The following is a 13,319-nucleotide window of genomic DNA, read 5'->3' as shown; positions in this document are numbered from 1 at the left end:
ATGAAGGAGGTAAAGTCTTCGCTTTTCTTTAGGGCTGCATAGTATTCCATGGTGTATATATACCACAGTTTATTGATCCATTTGTGGATTGATGGGCACTTGGGCTTCTTCCATGACCTGGCAATTATGAATTGGGCTGCAATAAACATTCTGATACAAACGTCTTTATTGTAATGTGATTTCTAATAGTGGAATTGTAGGATCGAATGGCAGGTCTATTTTTAGTTCTCTAAGTGTTCTCCAGACGTCTTTCCAAAAGGAGCATATTAGTTTGCATTCCCACCAGCAATGTAGAAGTGTTCCCTTTTCTCCACATCCATGCCAGCATCTCTGGTTTTGGGATTTTGTGATATGGGCTAATCTTACTGGAGTGAGGTGATATCTCAAAGTATAAACTATATATTCTCAAAGATAATCTTTCTTATCTCGTTCTCTTGTGAAGAAATCACCAGTCTAATACATGTGGTTTTAAAACAAAGTCATGTGATGTATAAGTAGCTATTAAGGGAAAATATGTTAGTTTTAATTGGTATTAAACTTTTAAAGATAAATACAAGAAATCTATGTGTTTTTTATCTTGCTTTCTTTATCGTTATTTGTTAACATCTATATGGGTTTATCTTATTTCCTCTACTACTTGTTAGATCTTTATTAGAGGTATTGTAGAAACCATATTTGTCATAATGTAAAAGAGAAAAATTGATAATAAGTAAACAAATCAATGATAACTCCATTTAACTTCAGATATTTATAGATACAAGTGGATTTTTAAAAATACCAAGTTAAAAAAATATTGACTAAGTAACTAGGGTACTGCCTGCGTGTGCTGCAGGCTGTGCTTTCTGCCATGTTAGAGAGCTATGAAAATTTGACCCAAACATGGCATGTATATTTAGTAATTTTTACATTTAACAAGTCAGTATTCACATTTATAAAAAAGAACTCTGATGTCACAAAAATGAAGTCATCTGTCCTCTGGAACTCCTCACTGGTTCACAGTTTTTCCAGTGACAGGTGTGCGTTATGTGACTATGAAAGAGGAGCGGAGTGTGTTATTCCTGTAAAAGGCCATTTTAAAAAATTTTACCAGTATAGTAATTTTAATGCATTTTAGTGTTTGTGGATAATTTGGCAAGCTTCAGGGCACGTGAAAGCTAAAATGCAATGTGCTATCATGCGTCAGCCGACCCAGGGTGAAGGTTTCCAGAATGAAGGTATAAGTCAGTGGAAAGCAAGATTTGACTCCAGAGACTTTGTGCATGCCTTTTCTGGGGTCTATGTGATGCCTAACTGGTTCACAGCTATTTCTAGGAAAAATTTATATTCATGTACCAAGTCCCTCTTCACTATTATATGGTAGTTATTTGTTCTTTAAGGCCAGTTGAAGTCACAGGGGACACAAACCATTTACTCTTGACCAGGGGTTTATTTTCCTGAATGTCCTTGTAATTCATGGTGGTTGTTTAACCACTGGATAGCAATTTTTAGGAATTAACTAGGTAGGTCTTGGTTGAATTAATATCCTTTCCAAATTGTCATGGTTGACAGTCCCTGCTCCCCCCAGCCCCAGACTGAAGCCAAATAGTTCGTTTTTGGAAAGACTAACAATTCCATAGGTCTGTTTAATGCCGAAGACAATGGTTCTGGAATGTGGTTCTGGAACTGGTACCATCAGCGTCACCTAGAATTTGTTAGCTTCTTGACCTACCAGCCCGGACCTGGTGAATCTTCTGAAAGTCTTGGGGTGGGGCCCAACCGTTTGTATTTTAGCAAACCTTCCAGATGATCCTGCTGTACTCATTAGAGAACCACTAGGCTAGGATTATTAAGGAAGTGCTTCTACATATGGGAATTCTATCCATTTTATCTTCAACATGCGTTACCTTTGAAAATAGTTAAAAAAAAAAAAAAGGAAAAGAAAATAGTTTCAAATTAATTAAAATTAAAGCCCTATTCTTTGTAGATGATCATAGCAGTACTAGCTCTAGAATCAAGAAAATTCCTTTTGCCTGTTTTAAAAATTTAGATTTGAGACCTTCAAGTACAATATAATCTCTTAAGAGAAAAATGTCTTATTGTTACTGGATTCAGAACTTCAGCTTCAGGAAGAAAAGAGAAGTAGGTTTGGAAGCTTATTTATGACTGAAATCAAGTGAAAAATCTCTTGGAATTGCTTGCTTACATAAAAATAAGTGTTTTAGCACTAACATTGGTAGATTCTGATGGGTCTTTCCATCTTGGTTTATTTTTATTTCAAGGAAGATTTGGTATTTTAAGCTTTCATGGGCAAAAAGACTTTTTAAAATGAAAGAAGCAATGATAACATTTGCCCTAAATACCAATTTAAAATTGATACTTATTTTATTGTTTTGAGTCTCTTAGACAAGAGTAAATATGTATATAAATTATGGGTATTCTTTTTCACCTGTAGTAGCTTACTCTTCAGTTGTAAATGGAGTGTCAGAAAGTCTTATCAGGAAGCCTGCAAATTAAAACAAACCCATGGCGTGTGTATTATACATGGACCCTACATTAATAGAAGATTGCTCTTTGAAAAGAAAAGGATAATAAGTATCACTAATTGGTTCTTTGGTTGCATCGAATTTTGAGGTAATAGGTGTTTTCCTCATATTGCCTCTAATTTAGTACTAACATTTAACTTGTATTGATCCTACTTAGGAAAAATAATGGGCTGTATTAAATTGCTTTCCACCCCACTTTCAAATTTCCTTATACATAGGATGCAGTTACTTAATTCTAAACTGTCCAGATTAATGCTTTCCTATTGACCATTTTTCTATCCTTCATCCGTGAGGAAAGGACTAATACAGCACCTTAAATAGAACTGTCTCCATGGCAATGGACAGTCAGCTTTTGACTTTGAGTCTCATGAAAAAGGAAATTTAAAAAGCATTTTTGTGTTCTGAAATAGCAGTATAGCAAAGTAAGTTACGAGACTATTTCCTGTCAGTTATCACATTACTGATTAAGCTAGCAGAACATATCTTTTTTTTTCTTTTTTTTTTTTATTGAATGGTAACTATTGAACATATCTTTTTTTACATTGCATTTTTTCCTCTGAGTATTTCAAAATGCCACACAATTCCTTCTCATAATTAATGAGCGATAATTATTATCATCAGATTGATATTGAGAAGCTCAGATATGAATGTAGTATTGGGGCCCATGCAAAAAGAGTTGCCTAGCTCTGATTGTGATTTTATTCTCATAAAGAAAAAAAATACTGACTAAATTATGGGTCATTCTTGATTATGTTTAAACAGAGCTATCTGTGGAACACCAGAAGCAATGATAAAAGTGAAAACAAAAGCTTAACAAATTAGGCCATTTTTTCCCCTGTTGCTGCAGCCCCACTGGCAACAAAGGTGTTCCCTTTATTCCCTCTCATGTCCACACCTAGTTAAGAGGTGGAGCCCCGGGAGTCCAGCTGCCGACTCACCTGTCCTTCCCGAAAGATCAGTGCCTGTGCTGTGTATTGCAGGCTGGACAGCAAGACCATGTTATTACGGGCAACGTTCTTGTTTGTCTTTTTCTTTTCCGTAGTTGTTTCCTCCTTCACTAAATCTCATCTCACTTCAGGATTATTGTCCAGGGAGGGAATTAGCTCTCATCCTTAGAGTAAAAGGCTAATGCTCTGATTACTGCTGGAAATTGGGAAATTCTTAGGATATAGATCTATGCATAGAGGTGGACAGATTTCTATAATAGAATTTTGAGTGGGAAAGCCTTTTATTTTTAAAGAATATGAAGTTTTTCATTTTTAAAAAGATAAAGAGATACAAAAGGATGGACTCAAATTACCTGTATTAAATTCTGTGTGATAAAATTATTGGAAGCTATCTTACCATGTATTTCTCTTCATTACCCTTTCTTCTTGGCTTGTTTTTTAACAACAAACATGTATTTTATAAACATTTAAAAAGCTATTGCTATTTTGAAACAATAGAGAAGAACAAGTAAGTGATGGGTAGTTTAGAGAGCAAATTCAAGTGAGATGGAAAATTAAAAATGCATTGAGATAAAAACAAATGCTTATAGGTTTAATGGATCATCCCCGTGCCATGGGTAAATCACCAAGGGAATGATAATGTGTGTGTGGGTGGCTAACCAGGACTCGGGTCTGCAGACGCACATATTATAGTGTGTACAATCTGGAGTGAACAGAGGCACTGGGGCTGTCTACGGCATATTCCTTTATGTTGTCATAGCCAAGATTTCTTTTTAGGAGTATAATGCACTTACTAAGATTTCATCATAAAACTAGTTTTTCTCAATTTTGAGTTCAAAAGACAGCTTCACTTATATTGCTCTACTTGTATACTGTGTGGAAGATAATAACACTAACTGTATAAATTTTGGGAACTTATCAAATACGTAATTTGAACATAGTATTTTAATCTAGAGATGTTATTTATTTGGACCTGATGCTAGAAAAAGATGGTTGTTTGATAGTTTAATTTTATAGTTATCAATTAATGTGCATATTCATTGATTTTTGAAGAATAAAAAATGGTATGTAAAATCTGACCTACGTTTTAGAGAATTTGCTTTGTGGTTGAAGAGGAAAATGTTTTCTAAATAATTATAAAGACATCTAAAAATTAAAAACATATACCTTTTGGCTTTTTATGGATATTCATAGATTATCATTTATTGTCAACAATTGCAAAAGTGTAGGTGACATTTCAGTTGTTTAAATACATTAGTTTATGAAAAGAAGAATAGTTAAATTTTAAATACTTGTTCCTGTTTTCAAGATGGAGAGATGTTGTTTCAATAGACTTTCTCCATTTTTAATGACTTTAAAACTGAATCTTACTTTTTGAAAATGAAAAATATATTACAGATAACATGGAGTATCTATAACCAGTTATTTTATAAATGAGTGTTCTCACTTAAGTGCCTTTATTTTCCTATTTTATTTTTGATTTGTAATGGTCTTGGGTCATTTGTTGAGCAAGATATTGAATTAAATCAATTCAATTAATTTTTTATTACTTTGAGTCACTAATAGTTTTCTAAACTCAGTGTAGTCTGTAAATCTTTTCTTTAGCATTTTAGCATTTTAACATTTTGGCTAGTTACACTGTACTTTATAAACTTTTTTGAATAATTCCAATAGCAAATACTTATGTGGTAGATAATACCACACTCTTTCAAGAGCTTTACAGATATATATATACATATATATGTGTATATTCGTATAATATTCTCATTGCCTGTTCCAATAGCATCTACTCACCCCACTGGTGATGGAGGGATTCCCAGCCGCAGCTTCTAGAGGTGGCTAAGCAAACAATACTTGGCACTAATAGATGTTCGTTTGTCACACGTTCTCACATCTCGGGGGAAGAGGGCGTGCGGTGCCTGCAGAAGGTGCATCGAGAACAGCGTGAACAGCCAGTGACAGCGGGAGGCAAGCTACATTTATAGTATCAAGAGGGTCAAGTGACCCCTGGTTTCTGCAAGAAGGTGTGATTGGCTTGTTCGAATAATTTCAGGCAGCAAACTGGAACCTGGCAGTCAGGAATAAGCAGGAATTATATCCAGTCCACCATTTAGAAGGGCTGTTTGGCCAGGGTACCTAGCTATATGAGTGGGGGTGGGGGGACTTGGAGTTGGGGTATCTGAGGTCCTCCCAATTGTCAAGGCAGCAGATAATATTGAATCTTAATTTTAGGCTTTATGCCTCACTTACCTTATGAGGTCCACACTATTTTTTTTTTTTTTTGAGACGGAGTCTCACTTAGTCACTCTCAGTAGAGTGCCATGGCATCATAGCTCACAGCAACCTCAAACTCTTGGGTTTAAATGATCCTTTTGCCTCAGCCTCCCAAGTCACTGGGAGTACAGGTGCCTGCCACTATGTCTGGCTATTTTTAGAGTTGGGGTCTTGCTCTTGCTCAGGCTGGTCTTGAACTCCTGAGCTCAAGCAATTCATCTGCCTTTGCCTCCCAGAATGCTAGGATTATGGATTGTAGATGTGAGCCATCGCGCTTAGCCTAGGTCCATACTATTATTATCCTCATTTCAAAGGTGAGGATATCAGGTACGTAATATAACTTGCTTAAACTATGACAACAGTTACTTTCTTCTGTTTGTTTTCCTTCAACCCAGATAGAAATTTTCCATATCCAGAAATTTAAAAAAAGCATATGGAAATATAATGTTACCCCCATTTCTAAACTTGCAAGTGGATATAAATTACCTCTAATTTTCACTATTGCTAGGAGTTTTCATCCAGTACTCTGATAATTCTCTTTTCTTTCCATATGTTAGTCTGCAGACTCCACTGTAGGTATAAATATGCACATTACTTGATTGAGAGCTGCTGGTTAAAGTCTTTATCAAGAGAGCTGACTAGTTCAGTTTTCCTTTTCCACAGTTCCTTAAAAGCATAATAAATATTAACATAATTTGGATTCTATACTAGTGTGAAGGGAATAATCTACTGACCTTCGTTTCTAAAGGCCAGTGTTTCTATGAGTAAGTGTAACTATGTTTCTTATAAATATATAAAATACCTTTCAGTTGATAGAAATTTTGCTAGTATACTCACTTGATTACAACTCTGGAATCTGTAAACTTGACTTTTTGTTATTTTAAAACATAATTTTCTGTATTGCTTCTATACCACAAAGCAATTTATGATTATCTGGGATATGTATTCTTTTTTTTTTTTTTTCACTCTAATCATGTCAGAACGTCTTAATAAAACTTGATTTTTTTTCTGTAAATTTGGTTTTCACATAATGCAAATCTAATTATAAGCTGCCTAAACTAACTCTTCTTTTGTTTCTACTTTGTTTTATTAGTATAGTGAAATCTTTGATATAAGGAAGGCAAGTAGTTGTAGAGTGTTATTGTAATGATCTATATGTCATAAAAGTAGATTTTTGGCCAGGTGCAGTGGCTCACACCTATAATCCTAGCACTCTGGGAGGCCAAGGAGGGTTCCAGACCAGCCTGGGCCAGAGCGACCTCATTTCTTAAAAAAAAAAAAAAATAGCCGGGCCTTGTGGCGGGTGCCTGTAGTCCTGGGAGGGGAGTACTGGGAGGCTGAGGCAGGATGATCGCTTGAGCCCAAGAGTTTGAGGTAGCTGTAAGCTACGACACCATGGCACTCTACCAAGGGTGACAAAGACTCTGTCTCTAAAGCAGATAAAAAATAAATAAAAGTTAAGATTTTCCATGGTTGGGTATTTCTTGTTCCCTTCACCCTGCCTGTGAACTTTATTAAATTAACTTTTTAAAAATACGAGCAATTTAACCTCTAATTATTAGTCTTGAGTGTAGAATATTGGTGTATTAAGTTTCTTTCATCTTCCATTCTGTCTTAGTAAGGACATGCTATACTTAAGTAATGTAGTGGTTGAAGCAGAAATGCCGTCAGGTCTGCTATACTACTTATGTTCATTTTTGTTCCAACTGACATGTTAAACAATAATTTGAACACAGTGAATTTTTTGATCATGGGCAGTTTTGTCCATGAGAAACACTAGGTGATTCAGAAAACTCCACTCAGCTCCTCTGAGCTTCATGGGCTGCCCAGAACCCAGACCTCAAACACCTGCCCTCTACCTGGGTTCCCCAGCGTGTGAGGAACTCTGTCCATCCGTATCCAGAGTCACATCTTTCCATCTGATTTCAGATCATCTGCGTCATGCCCTCAACCCCTTGACTTTCCCCTTAATCCCTGTGGTTTTTAATGGCATGATATTGCATAGTGCCATGACTTTTTTTCAAGGGGCAACATATTTTGTGTTATAATAAAATATCATTAATTGAAAATGTTATCCTATTTTTTTAAATTTAGCCTTAGATTTCAGTTAATTTATTATAATAGTGTGATTAATTTGGTAAGGGTACTGACTATCGATGAGAAAAGTTTGGTGTAGGAATTCAGTGGTTTTCTTTTTCTTCAGTATGCATAGTTTATTACAGGCCACAGATGGCTCTGAGATGCGTCACCTGTGAGGGCACTGTAACAAACTATCATGACCTTGCCACCCAAATTCCCAAGAAAAAGCACTATTATTGTGTACTAAAACTTATGGAAAAAATAAAATTGTAAAATTATAAAAAATTCTGATCTCTAGGAATTTTTTAATGCTTAGAAAAACATTTGGTAGGATAGAAACCACCATGATGATAATAATAATTATTTTTTTTTTGGTATGGTGAGATTATAAAAGATTTTTGTCTGCTTATTTGTGCTTTACATTCCACCTATAGGAAGTGTTATTTTTATAATCATTATGAAAAGCTACAGAGAGACCAAAGGAAAATACACATAAGTGGGTGTATGTGGGGGGGTAGAGTAATATGAATGATTTATTTCTTAGTGAATCCCTTAGGAAAACAATCTAGAATAGAAGAAAATTAGTAAATCTCGTTAGAATGGTTCTACCTAAGATTCGAATACAGAGCCAGTTTTCATTTTGTGTTCACTCTATTCTTGACACAGTACTAGGGTTTTTCTCCCTACCCTATCTCTTTTAATCCTCATAACAGTCACATGAAGTTAAGTTACCACTCTGACTTTATGAAAGGATAAATTGAGGTTTAAAGAAATTAAATGTTTTCCTGCGTGTGGTATGCGGCAGTATTATCATGATAACATATTACTTCCTCCCACCCCCCCACCCCTGCAGAAATATTTATTTTTGAAACATTTTTACTTATTTTATTTGTAATAAGTAAAATGTTACCATCTTGTTCTCTGAATTAGAAAAGACACATCTTTTCCAGAGGGAAAAGGTTGTCAGTTTTTGTGGAGAACCCCACTGCTTTATAACCTTATAGAATATTGCTTCTCAAGACTTACAAATCTATATTTCATGTTTTGCCACTACAAAAATCAATTTTACTCCAATGTGTAATAATGAATTAAGCTGTCGCCTCTGTTCCATACATTCATGTTTTTCTTCACAGAATCAAATTGGAGCATTAATAGAATTTTTTTATTTGTATCAGCTGTCTGAAAAGCAGAAATCTGTTGATACATGAAAAGTATTTGAAAACATTTGCCAACTAAATTCTGCTGATTTAAATCAGAACATATGCCTATCTGAAAGATTATTAAAAATAATTTTATTCACATTATGGGTAAGAATGACTTAAGTTTGCTTTGGTAATTTCACTTCTGCTCTTGTTCATAAAGTAAAATCACCATTTGATTAATTTTTAAATCTTCTAAAAACTATTAGACTAGTTTTATTTACTTGCAAATGTGGTTTCTCATGCAGAACTTAGTTCTTAGGTCTTGTTACTACTCATAAGTGTGTTGAAAAATATCAAACTTGTTCCCTCTCATCTTAGAAAAATTTTTGAGGTGCAACTAGGGAAACTAAACTCTTTGCTTTAGAAAGTATAAGTAGCCTTTGAAGGGCTAACAGTAAAAACTTCTGGGGAAGATCTGCAGCTTCAGTTTTTGCCTATTTGATATTTCTTTCTGGAACCTACCTACCTAACTTGGAGGACGCAACAGCAGCCCATGTGAAGGAGAAGCAAGGCACTGTAGCCATGAACCCACACCAACTGCCAGCCCTTGGAGTGAGGCATCTCAACCTACCAGCCAACCCATATGCTCTGATAGTTATTAACATGCTTGGCACATAAACGATCATATAGCACTTCTTTGAGAAGAAAAGTTATTTGTTGGAGGTTATATTCTAGGGAAGGAACAGCTCTATTTAAAATCCTGTTGTAATTATATGAACTCACAAAAAAAGTTATGGAGTGTTAAAACTCAATAATATATACAGGCCCAGTGATCATTAGTGTTAAAGCTAAAATTCTATATTACATTTTTTTAAATAAAAATATCTGAGAACAAGAAGTTTATCTGAGAACTTTGAAAAAACATTTATAATAGATTATAAAGATTTTTAATTTTATAAGGAGAGACTACACTTATTTACATAAAGTATCATATAATCTCTTGATTTATTTGAAAAAGAAAAAAAGCTAGAGAAAAAAGAAAATCATTAAGCATCATAAATCCTGACAATAGATAGTTTTAAAAAAATTTTTTTTAGAGTATGGTAATCTTAACTGGATTATTTATAGAGAACATAGAATGTAGACCATTGGTGAGAATCTTAGATATATGTAAAGTTAAAATTATTCTGTTATAAAAATATAAAAATTATAACTTGAAATATACCATATATGTAAAATATAGACTTTTTCCCCTAATCTAGGTAGTTATAACTAGATTATATTTAACTAGTTAAATGTCTAGCTATATATAGTTATGACTAGATTTACATATATATAAAATATAGACTTTTTTCCCTAATCTAGGTAGTTATAACATTTTGGCAAAAATCCAGAACCTAACTGTTTATTAGTTTATTAATAGATTAAGTAAAATGATTATTTTTAGAATGATAACTTATTTTAACCTTTATAATAGAAAAGTAATGGAAAAGTAATAATGGAAAAGTAATTTTAAAGCACGGTGGCACCTGTGGCTCAAGGAGTAGGGAACCAGCCCCATACACCCAAGGTGGCAGTTTCAAACCCAGCCCTAGCCAAAAAAAAAGAAAAAAAAAGTAATTTTAAAGTGTTTTGCTTATTTTCTTTCTGAGAACTTAATGCCAGCATTTAGAGTTTCCTGTGGCCTTCTGCGTAACTCGTAGAACATTAATACAAAAAAGCCCTTACGGTTATCTCTCTCCTTTCTCTCTCTGTCCTCTCTCTTTCTCCCCTTCCTCTTTCTCTTTCATTTTTCTGACTAGAAAATTGACTTCATGAAAAGTGATCAAAGCACTGATCCTTTCAAGTACTCGAGAAGAGAACTCAAGATTCCGTTTTCATCTGTCACCTTACCTCTGGCATTCAGTTACATATCATTCTGTTTATTGTGGATTTGGTGTCCAGGTCTAATTTCATCAACTATCAATAGTCTATAAACCCCATCGCTTCTCGGCCTTTTGGCTAAGATCAAGTGTAGTGTCTGTAAACCCTTGTTAGCAACTTTTATACTTTCTTAGTATGTTTCTTATATGTTCTTAGAAGAGCTATTATAGGCTTGGTGCCCATAGCTCAGTGCTTAGGGCGCCAGCCACATGCACCAGGGTTGGTGGGTTTGAACCTGGCCAGGGCCTGCTAAACAACGACAACAACAACAAAAAAATAGCTGGGTGTTGTGGCGGGCACCTGTAGTCCCAGCTACTTAAGAGACTGAGGCAAGAGAATCACTTAAGCCAGAGAGTTTGAGGTTGTGATGCCACAGCATTTTACAGAGAGCAACATAGTAAGACTCTGTCTCAAAAAAAAAAAAAAAAAAGAAAGAAAGAAAGAAAAGAGCTATTATATAAGCTGCTTATCAATGAGGAATTCAGCATTCAGTTACTACATACTGATTGACTGGGTGATTTCTTTGATATGGAAGTGTGCTTTTAAATTTTAACTTAGAATGCTCAGCTGAATGCTCTGGTCCTCATTGTATCCTTCTAATAGTTAAAAAATAGTAATGTTGTCCAGGCATGGTAGCTTGCAACTATAATCCCAGCACTTTGCTAGGCTAAGGCAGGCAGATCACTCGAGGCCAGGAGTTTGGACTCGCAACCCTGTCTCAAAAAAAAAAAAAAGAAAAAGTCAGTGTTTACATCATATGGATTATCTTATTTATTTGGAGTTACCTAGAAAAGTATGGATTTAGTATACAAACGTTGAAGCCTTAAGTATAGGCTAAGGATAATAGGTCCTTTTATACTTCATTGAAATAAATTTAGTTAAAATAGAATGACACAGAACAGCAAAGTGCCTGAGTAGCATCTGTATGCAACCTAATCTTAAAAATGGGAGGCAATTCCAGGAAAATGACAAATTAAAGAAAGTATTTGTGATTATTAGAAGATAATTACTTTCACAGATCTTCATAATTATAGCTTTTTCTTCTTATCAAAAACTCCATTCTGAGAATTTTCTTGCCAAAACAAATTCAAAACCTTTAGATGTTGTGAAATAATTCTACTCAATTATAATTGGGCAGTGTGTGTATTTTAGGATGGTATGAATAATCAAGATGGTAAAAAAACATATTTTAAGGTGCTCATTGTCCAAAAAATAGTTTCTTATATTATTAAATGTGTAATAGGTTCAGTAATATATAAAAATGGTATGTGTCAATTAATAACTGTTGAGCACCTGGTTTGAATTAGTCATTAAGTAAGATGGAATACATCTTTTATAATCAAGACCTTATATATGTTTATCTTCTCTTTCACAAAATGGTACCAGGTGTCATATAAATGGGAGTCCAGAAGAGGGGAAAAGTCATGGTGGGTTTGAATGACTCAATATAAAGAGTGTAAGCACTGACTGTGGCCTCGTGATTATTTAGCAACACTGAGATAAATAATGAGAGTGGCGTTCCACAGAGAGGTTCAGAGCAATGGAACTAAGGTGCGGGCAAAGTTATACAAAGACAAGTTTGAGAAGCAGCAGACACTGAAGCTGCTGCTTCAAGTATTCACGGAGGGAACACTTGAACAACAAAAGTTGGAAAGTTATGTTAGGAGCCAGAACGCTGGAGATCTTTCCTTCCTGTCTGTCCTGTCCTCTCCCAGCCCAAGGCCTGGGATAAAATGGTAGGCTGTCCTGGAGGAGTGGTGGTAGAAATGGAAAACATTACAGTTTCTGAAAGAAGCCTTGTGAACAAGTGATGAGATTACCTAGTGTAAACTTGTTAGTAAATATTAGACCATTATGCATAATGTAAGTTTAGGCCTTTAAATGCAAATTAAATAATTAAACATTTGGCTCTTAACAGAACTTTCATTTCTCTGAAAGTCAAATTTTTCTACATTCCTGCCTTATAAATATGTATCCCTGGATTAAGTTAATCTAAATCCAAGCTACTTTTTTTTGTTGATTTCTTTTATATCAGTTAGTACTATTACCAGTAATCATCCATCAAGTCATCCAATTCAGAATTTTGTGAGGCGCCCTGGACTTTTCTCACATCCAGTCAATTGCTCAATTCTTTTTATTCTGTCTCCTAAGTAGCTCTCAGCATTATTCCTTTTATTAATCTATACCGCTCAATTAACCCAAATCTTCTCTTTCTAGATAGTTATAGTAGCCTACTAATAGGTCATATTTCCTCAAGCCTCTCCCACCTAAGTCCATTTTCTAAAGGATGTCAGAAATGTTTTCATTAAAGATAAATATGTGACTGGGCACAGTGGCTCACACCTGTAATCCCAGCACTCTGGGAGGCTGATCACACCTGTAATCCCAGCACTCTGGGAGGCTGATCACACCTGTAATCCCAGCACTCTGGG

The 13,319-nt window shown here is 34.8% G+C and overlaps 1 protein-coding gene and 1 pseudogene across 1 annotated transcript in view; both read left to right on the top strand.

Moving 5' to 3' along the window:
- Positions 1–13,319, top strand: part of SESN3 (sestrin 3) — a 75,095-nt gene that overhangs the window by 13,381 nt on the left and 48,395 nt on the right. The gene's annotated exons all lie outside the window — the stretch shown is intronic.
- On the top strand, positions 10,946–11,098 carry LOC111724765 (annotated as a pseudogene).

Source organism: Otolemur garnettii, unplaced genomic scaffold (assembly GCF_000181295.1).
Source record: "Otolemur garnettii isolate 467f Iridium unplaced genomic scaffold, OtoGar3 scaffold00001, whole genome shotgun sequence".
Classification (NCBI taxonomy): Eukaryota; Metazoa; Chordata; class Mammalia; order Primates; family Galagidae; genus Otolemur; species Otolemur garnettii.
This window is presented reverse-complemented; position numbering and strand designations above follow the sequence as displayed.